Raw genomic sequence first — 19,085 nt, forward strand, 5'->3', positions numbered from 1 at the left:
CTCTCGAGATGATTTAAAGCTACCAAGTTATACACAACATTATTGTACCCTTAGAGATACTGTGCCATGCTGGTCATTGTTGTGTGTAACATGTGCGGCTGGCTTGTTGGGGTTTCTGTCCTGCCCAGTTCCCACACTCGGTAAACCCCAAAGAAAACACACAGAGGTCTACATAAGTTATAAACTGATTGGCCCATTAGCTCAGGCTTCTTATTAACTCTTGTAACTTATATTAGCCCATTGTTCTTCTCTATGTTAGCCACATGTCTCAGTACTTCAGCAGAGCAGGTCACATCCTGCTTCTTCTTTGTCTGTTCAGGACTGAGGGAAGAGCATCCTTCTTCCCAGAATACTCCTGTTCTCATTGTCCCATCTCTACTTCCTGTCTACTTTTCCCACCTATACTTCCTGTCTGGCTATCAGCCAATCAGCATTTATTTAAAACATGATTGACAAAATACAGACAATTCTCCAGTACCAGTTGTAGTTCATGGGTATCACAGCTGGGAAGGAATAAAGAGGTCATGAATTTGAGAAAGAGCAAGACAAGGGATGAATGGGAGGAACTGGAAGGAATAAAGGGATGGAGCAAATGATGTAATTGCATTATCGTCTCAAAAAATTAAGAATTATCATTTAAAAGTTTCAATTCAAAGATTTAACCCACATAAATGGATAGAAATTTCCCTTTTGAGACACTAAATGACTTGCATTTGATTGAAAGAGAGAATTTCTTCTTCCTCAGTTGAGTTTCAAAAATATTTAACCAGTGTTTTCTTGAAACATCATCTTCATTGTCTTCTTGCACAGTTTTTGATGCACAATTTTCCTTCTGTTTGGAATCTTGATGATATATTGTTCACCACTATAGTCAGTCCTTGAGTTACTGTAGGGTAAAGTGACAGCCTTTTTGACTCATAATTGAAATGTGCCATTGTTGAAAATAAAGATTGACAAAAAAACAGGAAGAAACTTATCTACATATATACTGTTAACATATTAACATATATTTAAATATATTATCAGCATATATATGCATTTACATATGATATATTAACATTTTAATAATATATGTTATATATTATATTAAGATATACATCAATATTGTATTGCATAGCAAATGTTTGCTATAATTATAGGCTATATATGTTAATAATGTATATTTCTAACATATATGTGTATGTGTTATAAATGGGAGCCTTTCGAAAAAGAATTGTTCTTAAAGAAGCACTTAGAATTTTGTCTTATATTGTATCTGCAAAAATATATCTTTAGAGGTATGATATGATTTGAATATGAAATATGTTTAGTTTTCTCTGTTTGCATTATAACACCCTTTGTTACTGGTGCTGTTGGAAAAAAATATAAATTCTTAAGAGGTAGACTCTAAATAGAAGAAAGGAGTCACTGTGTGTGGACCTTAAGGTTTTATAGTCCATTCTAACTTCCTTTATACATTCTGTTTTTGTGAGAGTGGCTGTCATGTGACCAGTTGGCCTCTTGCCCTTGCCACTGTTCTTTGTCTATAATCATGGAATATATTTCCTTGACGTTCAAGTCTAAATAGATCCTTGTTCCTTAAATTGCTTTTATGTTCAAGTATATAGTCAAAGCCACTGGGAAAGGAAACAAACAGAGAGGAACAATTACAAAAATAAAAGAAATTTAACTCTAACAGTTTAAATGAAGACAAGTATCAGAAAAGTTAGCTGGCAAAGATTGTTTATATGAATTCTCCTCAAATCTTCTTTTCTAAGCTGATGAAAATTTATAACTGTCCTTCCTTTTTATTGTATTATTTATGTGCACATGTAAAAGGAGATGCCAGTAGAGGTCAGAATAGGGTATTAGACACCCTGGATCTGGAGCTATATGCAGTTGTGAGCCACTCCATGTGGGTTCTAGGCACAAAGCTTTGGCCACTTGCAAGAATAGCAGTGTTCTTAATCACTGTGCTAGCTGCCAGCTCACAACTTTTTTACATTTATATCTTAGGTATATATGGAGAACAGAATGCTTTCACAGATTCATTTTCTTTCAGTTTATGAATTCATATTTCTATGAGGTATATTCTAATTTTTCACAATCTAAACCAATAAATTTGAGTAAAGGAATGGACAAAAAAGAATATATGGGGAGTCTTTATAGTTTCAGTCCTTTAAGTCATAAGCAAAAATTGCAAAATTAAAATAATTTCATTTAATATATATATATATATATATATATATACATATAGTTAATTGGCAAATACATAGGTATTAGATTTATAATACAGCAATGTCTTTGGCACTACAAACAAGGGAGAGCCACTGAGTATGTCCTAAAATATTAGTGATCTCAGATTCTGAGAGAAATAGTGACTGTATATTCAATGGGAACTACTTAGCATAAAAGTATAAAGAAGGGATTGTGCATTGGCAGTGATTAGACACAACTGAACCTTGGTAATAGTCAATAAAAGTGGTGACAAGACCACCATAAAATAGATGGAGGAGGTGATACAGATTTACTCAGTGTTTGGAAGAAATTACAGTTAGCATCTGAGCTCAGATTTTTAGATTATTTTAATAATTATACAACTGTAACAAAGTAGAGACAACAGAGGTTTATATTGACTTGTCATTTCATTGAAAGAATAGAGGAAACTATCATGTTTAAGGACAGAAGTGGGAATAGACTAACACCTTCAGGATCACTGCCCATGACTCACTTATTCTTCCAACATCATCACCATGTTCAAAAACATGAGTCCGTAGGGGACATTGCACATCCAGATCACAACATTTACTCTATATAACTGCAGTATTTATTTGTCTTTTCCTGGCCTCTAGTGAAAGACATATCAAACATTTAGGTACTGATTTAAAAGAAGTACAAATCATCTGGTGTTGATAAATTCTGTTCATTTAAGGAAGCAGTGTAGTTACTTGCAGAGCTCCATTGCTAAGCTCATCTGTTTTCTTAAACACTGACTCAAAAGCATGGCTTTCTCTCCTCCTATTAATTCATCTCCCTCCCCCAGCACCTGCTGAGATTTACAGCTTGTCTACCCTGTTGCTTTTCTCACATACTATGATAAATGGCCCTTTATCTGCCCGCTGAAAAAAACAAACAAAATAAAAAACAAAATGTGGTTTTGTTTTTCAGAGAGATGGGATAAATGCTTGGCAGCACAGAATCGATTCTAATGTGCATTGTCAAGAAACATATAGCATAAACTCACAGCCCTTCCTAGTAAATATTCAGAGCAAGTTTTGTTTTTCTTTTTCTTTTTGTTCCCAAATGGCCTCAACAGAAGAAAATGAGCCCAGATATCTTTATGGTATCACATTTCTGGTATTATAACTAAAGGTCAGTTGTCATATTCGCTACCATCTCTGATTTTTCAAGGGTTTATAGCATATCAAATTACATCTGGCAGAAAATTGCTGTGATATTTTTCAGCTTGGTGTTCAAATGCCTGTGGAATCTACATTGTACTAAACTTTATAGAGAGCAATTTAAATAAAAATATGAAAGAAGTTTGCAGATGACTTCTACTTTAGAACAGAAATCTATGGCAATTTTGCATGAAGTCTTAATGTATTTCAGTATTTGGTATTACTAAGCTAGAATTGCAAACGTATCAATAATTCTTCGGAAATCTCTGCTAATGAAATTTCTATGTAATAAAAGGAGAGCAGAGAAAAAACATAGAGCCCAATAAAAATCAATTAAAAAAAACAAGGAGAACTTGAATATTTTTATTTCTAACACTTAAAAAGAAATAATGAATTAAGAAAACAAAAGCAGTCATTAGAATGTTATTGAGGTGAACTCTAACATAATGTTTCAAAATAAAATCCCTTGATGTAGAGAAGAAAGGATCCTGCTAAGCCCAAAAGGCCAGGATGAAAGAGCAGTATTAGCCATGGAGCATAAACTGATGAATAATTCATGTGTATATACCCTAGACTCTGTGAACTGCACAGCCTTGGACTTGATGTGGCTGGGGCAATGAGATAGTGAAGTAAGGGTAGACACATAAAACACACATGTGTCTGGACTCTGCGGGACAGGACACTCAGATGGAGAACTACCAGCAGCCAGCAAGCTAAATGAGTTTATTATATAAAGCTGAGTGAAGAGTCAGATTTATTGTATACATCTTAATGAGAAAGTGGGGTTTATTATACAGAGTTGGAGGAGGAAGTGGTGTGTTAGGTAACTTTGGTAGGAGATCTCTGTAAGAAAATAGCTTCAGGTTGAAATAATCCACAGGGGGGAAGCTGTGGTTGATAGTTTCTACAAACACCGCTTTTGATTAAAGGTCAATCATTCATCAGATTCATACTTTACTATGGGAAAGCTGTGCCATTTCAGTGGGTTTGAGGCATTGGGGCCCTCGACATAGTCTTGTTTATGTTGATAACATTCACTCAGGACTTCATTTATTCCTCATACCAAAACAATAGGCTTAAGATGTGTGTGAATGATTATGTGCTAAAAAAAAAAAAACTGGTATATTTTTGTGGTCACAAGTGGAATACCACATATGCTAAGTGTTTGCTGTCACAGTAACAGGCTTCAGTAAGACAGGGCATGCAGAGGAACTGAGAGTCAAGGAAACATACATAGCTTATGGTCTTTTGAGTTCTCACCCTTCAACTGAATACACCTATCCAGAAAAGAGTTCCTGTTCCAATATTCTTTTTTCACAAATTGAGTGAGAAGCTGAAAGACAGTAGGTCATCTAAACATTATGCTACAGATTTAAGGTAGAAGTTTCTATTCATGAAGTTAATCATATTACCATATAATCAGAGTGATGGCACTGGCCATCTAACTTGATGAGTTTGAAATTTGGGGCTGATATCAAATAGTTTATTGGCAAGTTTCCTAATTACTGGAGAGTTTACTGCTGCTTTCAAAGAGCTCAGAGTGGTCTCTTAGTGAACTATAATTTATTGTCTCCTTACAGTTTACACTCTGGAACCAATTTTCCAGAACCAAAAAATTTTCTATCTTTTAACTTTATAAAATTTTGTTTATCATGATACATAGGAGAAAGTAATTTCTCATTAAATTTTAATTTAAAAAAACAAACACATTAGAGTAATCCCACATCTTGGCCTCTGCTCTCATTTCCCACAATTTCCAGTATTCTTGACCAATAAAGGTACAAAATATTAAATTCAATAAATATATAATTCATAAATGTCAAGCCACTCTCATTGCAGTATAATTTTATATTTATTATTGTTATATATCTTTTAATTATCTAACATACATAAGCATAAATATAATATGGAAATATATAGTGATAATATTTCCTCCTAGCTTGTTGTTTGGCTTCTGTGACATATCTGGAAGTATATGTACAGATAGAGAGGTAATATTATATAAAAAGCTTCGTATATCTAAATTCGAAACAGAAACACAGGGATAGAGTGATGTCTCATCAATTATGTCCTGGCTTTTTGAAGTCCATTCCTTATGATCCAATATGGTGAGATTAATTGCTCAGTCTTGATGCAGCAGGGGATGGGGCGGGGCTTGGTTCTGCTTCAACTGAATGTGCCAAGGCTCTTTTGACTCCCTATGTGAGACCCCTACCTTTTCTGAGGAGTGGATAGGAGTGGGTTGAGGAAGAGGTTTGAGGGAAGGGGTAGGAGGGAGAAACTGTAATTGGTAAGTAAAATAAATTAAAAACTAAAAATTTTTAAAATACTAACCAAAAAAGCACTTTCTCCTCTTATAGAAGACCTAGGTTCAGCTTTGAAAACTCACATGGCAGCTCACAGACACCTATAACTTCAGCACCAGGAATTTTTGCAGCTTTTTACCTGCATGCACGTGATGCACTACATTCAGAAAACACACATAAAAAATCTAAGACAAAGAAAGAAAAGAAAGTAAAGAAACAGAATAACCTATCAACAAAGATGACTCAAGAGTAGAGTCCCCAGGGTTGGGTGAGATGGCTCAGCAGATAATGGTACCAGCTGTCAAGACTGATGAACTACATGGGAAGTAGAAAAATACAAGGTCTTCTGAGGAAATTGGGAGCATAAGGACCTTGGGAGAGGAATGAAGGGGAGGGGAGAGTCAAGGAGGGGAGCAGAGAAAAATGTATAGCTCAACATAAATCAATAAAAAAAAGATGTATGAAGCCGGGCGGTGGTGGCGCACGCCTTTAATCCCAGCACTCGGGAGGCAGAGGCAGGTGGATCTCTGTGAGTTTGAGACCAGCCTGGTCTACAAGAGATAGATCCAGGACAGGCTCCAAAACCACAGAGAAACCCTGTCTCGAAAAACAAAACAAAACAAAAAAAAGATGTATGAACTGAATGTGATCCCTAGGACCCATTTCTGACCTCCACATGCATGCTGCAGCATGTACACACCCATTCCTACACACACACACACACACACACACACACACACACACTAAAAACCTAGAAAAGTAAGAATAGGCTTTAGAACAAATAGAATGCTGTGCTGTACTTGCCACTGTGGTGACAATATGTTATTAACTGCATTGAATGATTGAATGCCCATTTTATATTGTACATTTTCCTTTATTTCATGGGCAATATGAATATTTGCTATTTTTTAAAAACAATTTAGCTTTTTATGGAAAATAAAGGCAGTTTTGTTCAGCTTATTTGTTGTTAGTAATTGTCTGTTTTACTTCAAAATCCATTATCCAGTAAATTCACTTGTGATTTATGATGTGACTTCGGTTGTAGACTTAAAATTTTCTTCTTTTTATTAGCTATTTTGATAGTATACATTTTGATTAATTGCTTATTTTTCTACATCATGAAGGCTTGGGCATCTTCACTTGTATTTGTATCAGGTAACTCTAATACCCTTTGTCACTATTTCTTTCTCTGATCTATTGGTGGCCAAAGAATGGTTGTCATGTATTTCTAGATTTCTCTCCTATTGATTTCTAGTTTCACCCTGTTGTGGTTAGAAATGGACCTTTGGCTGGTTTGGGGCTGAATGCTTCCAAAAGGAGCACTTGAGCGGCCAAACTTCCGAGACTTTCTAGTGGTGGCCGTCCCGGACTTCAAAAGAAGATTCTGTGAGAAAGGATTAAAAGAAAACTAATATAGACTTTACATGTTTTGAAAAAAATATTAGAATCAAAATATGCTGAATCTAAAATTAATAAATCTAAATTTATTTTCAATATAAAGTAAGAAAAAGATTAGCAGCTATTTTTGTAGCCTGATAGAGATCTACTTTGCAGAAAGTCCCATAAGCACTTTAGAAGATATATATTGTGTGGTTGTGTAGTGTTTCTTCTAGGACTGTTAGGTCTAGTTCAAAGTGAACTTCAAATTCTCTGTTTTCTTTAATATCTATATAATTATCCATACCATTTTCAATGCAGAATAGCAGATCTCTTCTTACAGAATCTAGAGTTACCTAGGAAACAAGCCTCTGGCATCCTTGTGAGCACTTGCCGCAGGTAAGTAAGGTCGGAAGACCCAGCTTCACTCACAGATGCACCCATCCATGGACTGTGGTTCTCGACTGAATATAATATAGAAAACCAGATAAGCACTAGTATTCACTACTTTCTTTTTCCTGACTGTAGGAGCTGCCTCATGCCCCTATCATCATGACATCCCTGTCATTAGGACTTTTACCCTGGACCTGTGAGGCAAGAAAGGCATTCCTTCCTGACGCTGTTTGGTCAGGTACTAGTGATCACTAGAGGGATGTCCTAGACATTATAATAAATAGGAAGATGTATTTTAGCAGATGAAACTGCTGTTAGCTACATACTCTGTGAAGAAATTCCTTATCATAATATATTGACATGTTCAAACGATATAAAAATTATTTCCCATGATACAGAAAGTGTGTTGTTCTCTGCATTAAAGGAAAACATATTTCTCTACATCCTCACAGAAGCCTGTGCTACTTTAATTCTTTCTTGATAACTAATTATCTTGTGTATATCTCATAATTTATTTGTGTGAATATATCCATACAAGAAATAACTGTCTAGTGTATTTCATTCGTGCCTGTCTTTAATTAACTTGGGGAACTATTTATATAGTATTGGAATGAAATTTCTTTTAATTGTGCCCCCCCATCCCCGAGGAGCCACGCTTCCTGTTTATTCCTTTTGAATTTTGTAATTTTGTGGTGGGTTTGTGTTGTTTTGCAAAAATACATTTATGTCAGGTTGAAGCAATTCTACCAAGGGGACCAATTCACTTAGTTTCCCTAATGGTTGTATCATACATAATTCCAGGACATTATAATGCACAAGGATGTGATATTGTTCCAATGAATGCTTAAAATAAGCTCACAATACCATTGATAGATCTCTGTAACCAGCAGCAACTTCACTGCATTCAATTATTTTATGGTTATCAGCATCATCAGGATTGAGCAGTATTACAAGTCCTTCAGGAGTCACTTGATGCCCTCTGGTAAGGAAGAGAGGGCAGGCACCATCCCACCAGGTAAAGACAGAAGACTAGCGTCTCTGCAAACACTGGGAGGTGACCCTTTATATGATACTCATGACTACAATTCCAGTGTTCAGAGACTAAATGTGATCAAATTAGATTACCTAATTTTTAAAAAACTAATTAAAATATTGATGTAAGAAAAGATCAGTTGGCCTTAGAGTATCTCTTCAATGGGCCTGGAAAACAATCTGAAATGTGTGTTTTGTGGGTTATGGCTAACAAAATCTAAATAAAAAAATTTCTTATTTCTTAGAATTTTTTAACATTTAAAAAATTGCTTTAGATGTCTTCACTATTTTGAAAATATTACTCTTATCCTATCTCTGGACTTATTCTTCATAAATGAAATAATAAATGACTTGGAAGTGTATATTTATAGATGGAAAATATAACAAAAATATGTTTTATCCAAGTCAACTTATATATTCAACTGAAGCACAAGCAAGATTGTAGTAAATACAATAGATTTTAAGAAGGCTGACAATTTGATATTCACACTTCTCCATCAGTATCATCAAAATTTTAGGTGTAACTGAAGAGTTCCTATTGCATTTCTGCATGTCTTTCTTAAACTCGCCTGCGTTGACTGATATTATGAATAAGTTTTCACTTATTTTTGATATACTCTGACAAGTGTGATACCTCAGTTTCCTTCTCAATAAACATATTATGTTAACTGATTCCCATATGTTAAGTTACTTTAATGCAAGCATTATGAAAGGGATGAGACATGCCACTTGTTTCTGTCTATAATCTGCTTCATAACTTAAATAAAATCAATGATACATGATGAGATTTTGAACTCACAGGTGCTTCAAATAGGCATGCATGGAGGCTCCAGCAGCGAGTAAATGGAGAGAGAATGACACTCATAAGTATAGAATCAAGACAGTAGCTTAGAAAGGTGATGTCTCAGCTTAAACTGACATTATATTCATTCTGCATTGAAGACAGAATGTCTACTGCACACAGCCAAGATATAGACTTGTCGTTTTTAGCATTTTTCTTACTTAGCATCTATTATTTTTTTAAGTAAGCTGTGCTTTCTCCCATATTTGCATTTCTAAGAATGAGGCTTCTCCAACTTAAATCCCGAATGCACTACTTTACAGAAAATTCTTGTATTTGGTAACAGTGGAATGAGAGTTCATGTTACAAAATCTTACTGTCAGCATTTTATAAACCCACATGCATATAATACGTATAGATTGTACTCTTCATTAAGTGTGAGCATTTTGAAACCATGGGACTCATGTTTCCAATTCAGAAAATAAGGACTTGACTATGTACAGCATTGTTTCTAGTTGAGAGCCTCCATGTTTTACATTATTTCCTACAACTTGATTTGCATCCTTACCTCAACTTTTGTTCTCAGTTAAAGACATTCTTCTGTGGGTATGTGTTTAGCCCCAACTACTTAGGATTAGAAACCTTATCAGAGGCCTTGTTTCCTTCTTAGTAAATATTATCTCTAGCTCTTAATCTAGAGATGGGGCCTAACGAAATTTTCCCAGTTCAGGTTGGCATGCCAAATAATGCAATCATTTTACAGGTCTTGTTTAGGTGACCATATTGTCAAAATTTCTTAAGTATAGGTCCTTGTAGTATATAGAAGATGCTGTCTGAAAAAAGATGTCCTGATCCTCTAGATGTTGCAATTTTATTCTCCCTCTTCTATGATGTTACTTCAGCCTTATGTGTATTACTTGTGTTGATGTATCAATTGGGTGGGCAAAACACAATCAATTGTTCTCTGCATTTTACCTAGCTTAGAATGTGAATGTCTATGATGTTGTCTGATACTGCCTAAAGAAACTTCTTTGGTAAGGGAAAAGGGTGAAAACCACCTGTGTGAATAAGGATGGGTATTTAGAATGCAATTGGGAAATACACAGCTTTAGGAAATATTTTATTTAACTCATTGATATGATGCTATGATAAAATTGAAGATACAATATCTGTATGTGTATGTGTGAGTGAGTGAAGTGTGTGTGTTTGAAAGAAGGAATATGACAGTAACTCACAGTTGCTTCAGATAGAAAAGGTCTAAGTCCTATGAAATTGCTCTAATTTATCTTCCTTCCCAGATTGCTTCTTCATCTCTCTCACTCTGAAATGTGATGCTAGCCCAGGTCAGTGTTCCCCAGTGGAAAGAAATGTTCAGCACATTGAAAGCTCCTCAAACTAAAAAACAGTCAATGCACTCTGGCAGGTTAACTTCCTTCAGGAATAAAATGGTTTTGCATTTCTTATGAAAAGGGAAGTACATATTTAGGAAAAGAAAAATCCAGTTATGGAAGTGACTGAATTTATCTTTCTTTACAGATAAATCAAGAAAGAGAAAGTTAACTTTAGAACAATGATAACTTTAAATATTCCCCACAGACTTTTGTATGGCCATACTAAAGTTAAAATATGTCAGTAACCTACAGCGAAGATAAGAAAACGGCACGGTAAGCCAAAAGGGGATGGAGATGACAAGTGTATTTAAATCACATGCCCACAATTATGTTCAACTTATTTACGGGTTGCTGTATTTCTTTTTTATGTACATTCAATTTACAGTAGGGAATTAAGTTTAAAATAGTTTCCTGCCTGTTAATACTAAATTAACCCTATAAAATTTTAACATAATACAAAGTGGGATTTATCAGCTCATGGAAAGTCTATTATTGGGCTTGCTGAGTCCTCTCAACATTTCTGTATATGCCTATATATGAAGGATGAAAATGTGTGACTTTTAGCATAAAGGACATTTTAAAATGTCATTTGAAAGTCTCAGATGATGACCTTAAGCTGTATTGAAGATGAAGGCCTTACTCTGAATAAGAATCCAAAGATTCAGAGAGGGAGTTGTGAACACAGGAGATTAAGAAACTGATCACTACAAACATTGAAAGCTCGTACTTATAACTTATTATTAGCCAATTAGTCACTTGAGTTTATGTATACAGGGGTAAGAAACAAATACATTCAACAAGTGTACAGTGTTGGCTATAACGTATACCTTCCTATATATGATCTAACTATATCTGCATACATATTAATTAAATATAAAATGGAATTAGTACATTTGCATATATGTATAGTATATATAGTATTATATATGTATACTAACAAACTGGGGAAGTGAGAGATGCCTCAGGGATTAAGAGTTCTTGCTGTTCTTCCAGAGAACCTGAGTTTGGTTCCCTACATCCAAGTTGAGCAACTCACATCTGCCTGTATTTTAAACTCCAGAAGATTTGATGCTCTTTTCTGGTCTCCATTAAGAATCATACATATTACATATACTCATTCTCTCTTTATCCCCTCTCTTCCATGCACAAATATATTAATAAATAAATTACATATTTTATAATCATTGAAATTCACACCATATGGAAGTAATGTATATAAATAATACATACATTATATTATGTCTAAAATTTTACCCACAAAAGTCAAAGGCCATCTAACAAATCCTCCACTACCAAGCATAAGAATCTTCCTTGTGAGTTTTTGGTCTGGGAAGCCAAAGAGACTCCCAAAATAACATATGCTATTGTTGTTGTGCTTTGCTGCCTCTCATAGGCTGAAAGTAAGTAAGTCCTTATTACTGAAAACACTGTACACTTTAGCACAGGACATGAAATACTTGATTGGATCTGTCCTGAAAACTCCTCACTGATATCCTCACATCATTGAGGACAATGATGCCTCATGCTAGAAACTTAGGCAACAACATATTCATGGATTGGAGATGAGCCTAGTACATCCACTTTACAATATCAGCAAAATTCCTTATACACACAGATAAGAGTATCTCTTGCCTCTCATTAAATAAGCTTATCTTTATGGAAGATGAGAAAATGATAGAAAAACCATATCAAGTCAAAATGAGGAGACCAACTGATTGTGGATAGTAGAGCTACCCTGGATACATCCGTAATACAACCCCTGTACCATTATGGAAAGCAGAAGAAAGGGCAGAAGGTTGTCAGTGTAAGAAGAAAAAATTGTTCTGAGAGCCTGTCCTTTCAAAATGGCAGGCTATCTATACCCATGACACTTAAAAAAATACAGTAATACTATTTAATACTTAAAAATAAAACCTGGTCAATGATAATATCAGTTGACATTCTAGTGCAGTGAGGGAAATCTCATGGTATTCCAACTCTAGGGAAAGACCAACAGGCAACTAATGAATACTTAGACATGAAGAATCTCCTAGGGATGAGTCTGTTAATTGGTTCTCTGGTACCAAGTGGTCAGCCCCATAATCATCTACACACAAGTAACTCTAATCATACTCTCCAGATTGTATTCATATATTTGTGTACATATTATATATAATGTATATAAAACATTTACACATATAATAGTATTATGGTTACTTAAATCCAAGCTAAACATGCACTGATTATGAGAGTAAGTACGAGGCATCATGGGATGGCTTACAGGGAAAGGACATGAAGGTCTTGGAAGGAGAAAGAAAAGGGGGAAGATAAGTAAGCAAAAGGTTCTTATTTAAATCTTACAAATGTTTTATTGTTTTGATTTTGATGCATTTCTTTGCTCATTTGCTTGTTTTTGTTTTGCCATGCACCATCCTGAACATAAAGGTCAATCTCGCAGTTCTAGAAGAACCTGGACTCCTGGAATAATTTGACAATGGAAGACAGTAAAAAAACTGAAGGTCACCCAAGGAATTCATTGCCAATAGAACCATGAGGAGAGTTTACTACAAGACCTGTTGCAGACAGAAAGAGATGGTTGGTTATATTCCTCCCTCAAAATAACCAGAAGATTTAATGACTAGATATTTATCATTTATTATATTTAAAATTGCCAGTTACATTGTATAATTGGTAACCATGAGCATTTGGGTAAACATTGAGCATTTTCATGTACAAATCCAAACCCAAGATTTGAGGTGCAGAAATAATAATCAAGGTAAGTGACATCCTAACATAACACTTCAGAATGAAAATTAATGTAAAGTCCCACGATGGACAAGATATTAAATTTAATTAGAAACAGTCTCATTATGTATATATGTTTACTAATATCTTGCACCTTTCTATCAAATCAGCCTGCAGATCAGTGGTCAAGGCCTCTTCTTAAACATTTTCAGCTTCAGAACAAGCCAAATCACATTTCAAAATTCGCATAAATTTGTAATAGTCTTAGCAGATGTTCATTCTTTAAACAGCCTACAGAAATATTGTCTATGCCACAGAATCTTCTGACTAATGGCTTCAAATGTAAAACATTTTCATTTTAAAACTAAGAACCTGAGTTGTTTTATTGCCCACTCTATTCTACAGACATTGGGATATATGGTACTTATTTTTAATAGTATTATTACTTTTTTATCACAAAAGTCATCAGATTAAAAAAAACTCCTTCTTCCCCAAATTATTGGACACACACACAAATATATATTTGTATTTTCCTGCATATTTTTGAAACATATGAATGAACCTTTGATATGCTTGTGAGGAAACATGTTAGAAGTGAGAAGGAATGACTCTTCTAAAGAGACCAAGTGATTGACAGGTAAGAGATATGTAGTAACCAAAAGAACATGTAAATGCAAATTACTCGCTGACATAAAAATAATCGTCTGCCAATGTTTGTACTCCTGGAACAAGTTTGAATTTCATCACTCTCATAATAGGAGTTCTGTTTACTGATATGATTGGTTCATTTTAGATACCACAGAAATCTAGGTGATCATTGGGAATTATTTGAATAATCATAACTAACAAACTAGATAACCCAAACAAAGGTGGCATGATTGAATTGATAACAAAATTCTATTTTATCTGGCATGACAGTTCAAATGAAAAGTGTCTTGTCACAAAAATCTGAGGACTAGAGAACTATGCCCAGAAACCATGTATGAAGTCATATGTGTGATACATCTGTAATCCCAGAACTCATGTGAAATCAGGGAGACATAAGGCTTACTCAGAAGTTCGTATGCCACTTAAAGAAGGAGGAAATAGAGAAGAGATCCCTGAAAGTTGTACTTTGACCACTACAAGTGCATCCACATAAATGTTCCCTACCACACACAACATGCTACACCCCCATATACATACAAATATAAGAAAAATAAACCCAGGACCTGCCATGATTAGTGATTAATTTTCCTAAACTCTATAGAGCAATAACACTGAATATTTCTAACCTATTCTAAGAGAACAACAAGGAGATCCTTTTTGGTGCTTTGTAGAGTCTGTCTGAAGCTAACAGTATCTAGGTATCAAGACCAGAAATGGATACAATCAATATCCTAGATGAATATAAATCCAACACAAATTTTAAGATCATATGGGATCAGGGAGATAATTCAGCAGGTAAAGGCAGTTGCTGCCAATCCTGAAACCCTGAGTTTGATCTCAGGAACTTATGTGGTAGAAAGAGAAATTCTACTCCCTAAAGTTGTATTCTGATCTCCATGGGTCTGCAAACACACATCCGTCCCCAAAACAAACTAAAAAAATACAAAAAAGTTCATGTACTATCACCATGTAGTCATTGTTATAGAAACAGGAAAATAGTTCAATAGCTAAAAGTAGAGATAATAACATCACATCAGCAGAATGAAAGCCTAAAAATATGTGATTCTGTCATTTGATGTGAAAAATATTTTCAGTGTAATTCAACATGGACTCATGATAAAACCTCTATACAAGTGTAGGAAGAATGTACCTGAACCCTAGAAGACCTATATAATAAAAGTTTTTAACCATTAGTACCCAACATAAACATAAGCCGAGTGTGCCTCTACTGCTCTTTCTGGTACAATGAAAATACAATTCTTGTTTGGAACCTATGGAGATCTGGTACTTGCTGTCACAGTCACTGTGAGTTTATGTGTAGATCTGTTCTGCTGTGCCCAGATGACACTCTTTTCTTGGATTCATCCACTACCTCTGATTGATAAAATTTTTTACTTTTTCTTCCATATAGATTCCAGAACCCTGGGGGCGGGGGGTATTTGAAAAAGACATTCCATTTAGGACCCAGTGTTCCAAATCTCATTCTCTGCCATACACTTAGGAAAAGCCCCACAGATGACCAACAAATGGATTCCGTGTGTGTGTGTGTGTGTGTGTGTGTGTGTGTGTGTGTGTGTGTGTGTGCATGTGCTGGTTTGGTTTGTTATTTTTGTCACTTGTTTGTTGGTTGGTTAGGTTAGATTTTTAGCTTCTCTTGTTATCAACTTTCTTTTTGTTTATGGGACAGACAAGAAAGGGAAAAAAGGATATGAAGGTGACTAGGCTGTGAGGGAATAACAGGAAGAGTTGGGTAAAAGGAAAGAATATGAGTAAGTGTTTTATTAAAAATTACAGTTAATCCTTCAGAGATGAATTGGTATATGTCTATGCTGGGCATCCTCTGAGTCAATTTTGTGCAAATAATAATTATACAAATCAGAAGTACCCTTAAGAACTTAAAATGAAATGCATTTTATATAATAAATATATATTAATAATAATACTTTTTCTACATTTTTATTGTTCTGCACTGTTTTCATACTTAAATGCAAATGGTAAGATCTTTTTAATTTTTAAATTTTTGATTGTTTTATTTGAGATTAAACATTCACCGAAATGAGTTGTAGGTTCTGCTTGCCCTTCACTTTTAAATTAAATGATATGTTTTTCCTGGTTTATTTTTCCATCTCTAGTGATATTTTTATTTGCATTTACATATCTTTCTTGGGGTCTTAAAATTATTTCTCTTCAGTTCCTGAGTCATGCTGCTTGAGATTGAATTCTTTTGTGGCACTGAAAACCCTGTTTCTCCTCTCATGGACAGTTTCTGCATTTTCATCTGTCACTATCTTCTCTGTAAAATGGAATTGATAATGACAATCATTCCATAAAACAGTCCTTTGGTAAATGATGCAATGAGTGTAAATAGGCCAGTCAAGTAATAAGCTTCGTATAAATATTAAATAGTATTGTGATTATTTTTATTATCGCAGATAATTTTGGTCTGTATGTTATGAGAATTGTTTAAATAAAGTATCTGTGGTTTAGCTTTATGTTTTCTATTTTCACTGTTTATTGTTCTTTGGACTGTATTTTTATTAGATGATCCACTCTAGTCTCTTACTTTTGTCTTTTATTTTTGACTTTCAAAATGTCATTTTAAATTACTTTCATTTTCATTTATTTAAATAATATTTTTTATTTATTTTACATACTGACTGTAGCTTCTCCTCTCTCCTCTCCTCTTATTACCCTGCACCACTTGCTTCCTGTCTAATCCCCTACCCTTCCACTCTTCCTCTATCCTCATTCAGAAAGAGGCAGGCCTCCCATGGACTTTAACAAAGCATGGCACATCATGTTGAGGCAGGACCTAGCTCTTCTCCTTGCCTCAAGGCTGGGCAATGTAGTCTATAATGGGGAACAGGTTCCCAAAAGCCTGCTAAGCACCAGGGACAGGTTCTGTGAGGCAAGATTAATAAAAACTTAGAGGGAGAAATTGAAGTTCAATCTGAAGACCCAAAAAGCCAAGCAGCCAGCCACTGGCTCTTACCTTGACCTCAGTACAAAATGGCAATTATGCCTCCAGGAATCTCAAAATGAGACTGTGTGTTGAGAGTTGTTTCCTCCTGTTTAATAATCCTATCTAGGGGTGGGATTAAAGGCATGCCCTGCTCAGTTTCTATGGCAACAAATGCAGCTACTGGAAAGAAGTACAAATCATTGTGGCTAGTGGATTAAAGGTGAATGTTACCATTACCTGGTCTGTAAGACTTACCAGTGGGTCTGTTTTGCTCTCAGATCTTCAGACAGGCTTTACTTACTAAAATAAAACTGAAATGCCACTACAGTCCTGATCTTACTAGTAGGAGTCTTACAAACTGACCAAGCTACACAACTGTCATACACATGTATAGGATTAATGCAATGGGAACTCTTGAAGACTGATAGGAAAGGCAAGGTTATATGAAGTGTTAGGTCTTAAGGAGTTATCAGTTTGTCAAGTTCTGAACTTCTGTGACAAAACAAAGCAAAAGTGTATGTCATAATGTTGTTAAGATATTAATCATATTAATCAGAAGGTGTCTGAGGCATCAATCTGATGTAGTCACCATCTGAAGACTGCAGCTTTGGAGGGTTATGGCTCTGTAAGGGAGTTTGAGTGAATTAAATCAGCAGATTATTTCACTGTCATAGATGTTTTGAATTTCCATATTAACTAAAGAAGAACACCATTATGAAATAAAATAAAGCAAAGTAAGCTAAAATGACATGAAGGAAATCTAAACATGAACTATAACATGATGGCTGCCATAGTTGAATTTCTGAAAGGGACCTTGTATCGAACTGGTGAAAAAAGAGGCTGTGCTGAGGAAAGAGATGGTGGTTAGCCTGGCAGTATCCTTATTTTGGGATCTTGTACAAGTCAGAGGTAACAAAATCTGATTCTAGGACACTGAACTGGTCTTGTTTCACAGGAAAAGACAATGAAACTCAATTACAAGAAAGAATCTCAATGGAGATAGGATGGACTGGGTTTAAGCCTTTAAGAAATACAATCTTAGAGTGAGTTCCAGGACATTCAGGGCTACACAATGAGACTGTTTCAAAAAGAAAGTTTCCTTTGCATTGAAATCATTTGTGTGTTCATATACTGAATAGGGAAGAATGGTTCTTAAATACCTTCTGCCCAGAAAGTTGATTTGAGGTCTGAGTCAGCAACCTCAATTAGATCAGGTCCAAGGTAGTGACCTCCACGTGACCAGGCCCAGGGCAATGACCTCTGTCAGAAAAGGCCTGAGCTAGCAACCTTCACTGGAGCAGGCCTGAGCCAGTGACCACCACAGGAGCAGGCCTGAGCCAATGACTACCCACAGTGAAACCAGGCCTGAGCCATCAACCACTGGTAGAGCAGGCCCAAGCCAGTGTCCTTGGAAGGACCAGTCCAAGGACATCAACCTCCATGTGAGCAGGCCCAATCAGGCAACCTCCATAGGAACAGGTTCAAGCCAGAAACCTTTGGGGGAACAGGCCTGAGCCAGTGACCTCCACTGGAGCAGGTCTGAGCCAGCAAGCTTCATAGGAACAGGACCAAAAAAGCAATTTCCATGGAAAAAAACCCAAGTGACCTCCATGAGTGCAAAATAACCTTTAGAAGTGCTGAGCAAAATCAAGGCACACCAAGTGACCTCGAGCTTAAGTGGAACCATGGCCCCAACAACACCATGAGGAACAACCAAATGAGCCTTGGATCAAATGGCACCTGGAAGAGCAAGCACCAGAGATATGACTGTGGTGGTGCACAACTTCAATCCCAATGCCTGGAAGGCAGAGGCAGACAGATCTCTGTGAGTTCAAAGACAACCTGGTCTACAAAGGGAGTTCCAGGACAGCCAAAGATATACAGAGAAACTATCTCAAAAAATAAAAGTAAAAAATAAAGAAATAGATGTTAAAATAAAGCTATGTAAAGATGAAAAATGCATAGAGAATCTTGATACTGTATGTTATTGTGCTCTCTTTGAATTGTTTGAATGCTTAGGAAGGAACAACAGCTTCTAAAAGATATTTGCTTATAAATGCCGCTGAATTAATCCAATTTAGGTATTTTGAA

Source organism: Microtus pennsylvanicus, chromosome 8, assembly GCF_037038515.1.
Source record: "Microtus pennsylvanicus isolate mMicPen1 chromosome 8, mMicPen1.hap1, whole genome shotgun sequence".
Lineage (NCBI taxonomy): Eukaryota > Metazoa > Chordata > Mammalia > Rodentia > Cricetidae > Microtus > Microtus pennsylvanicus.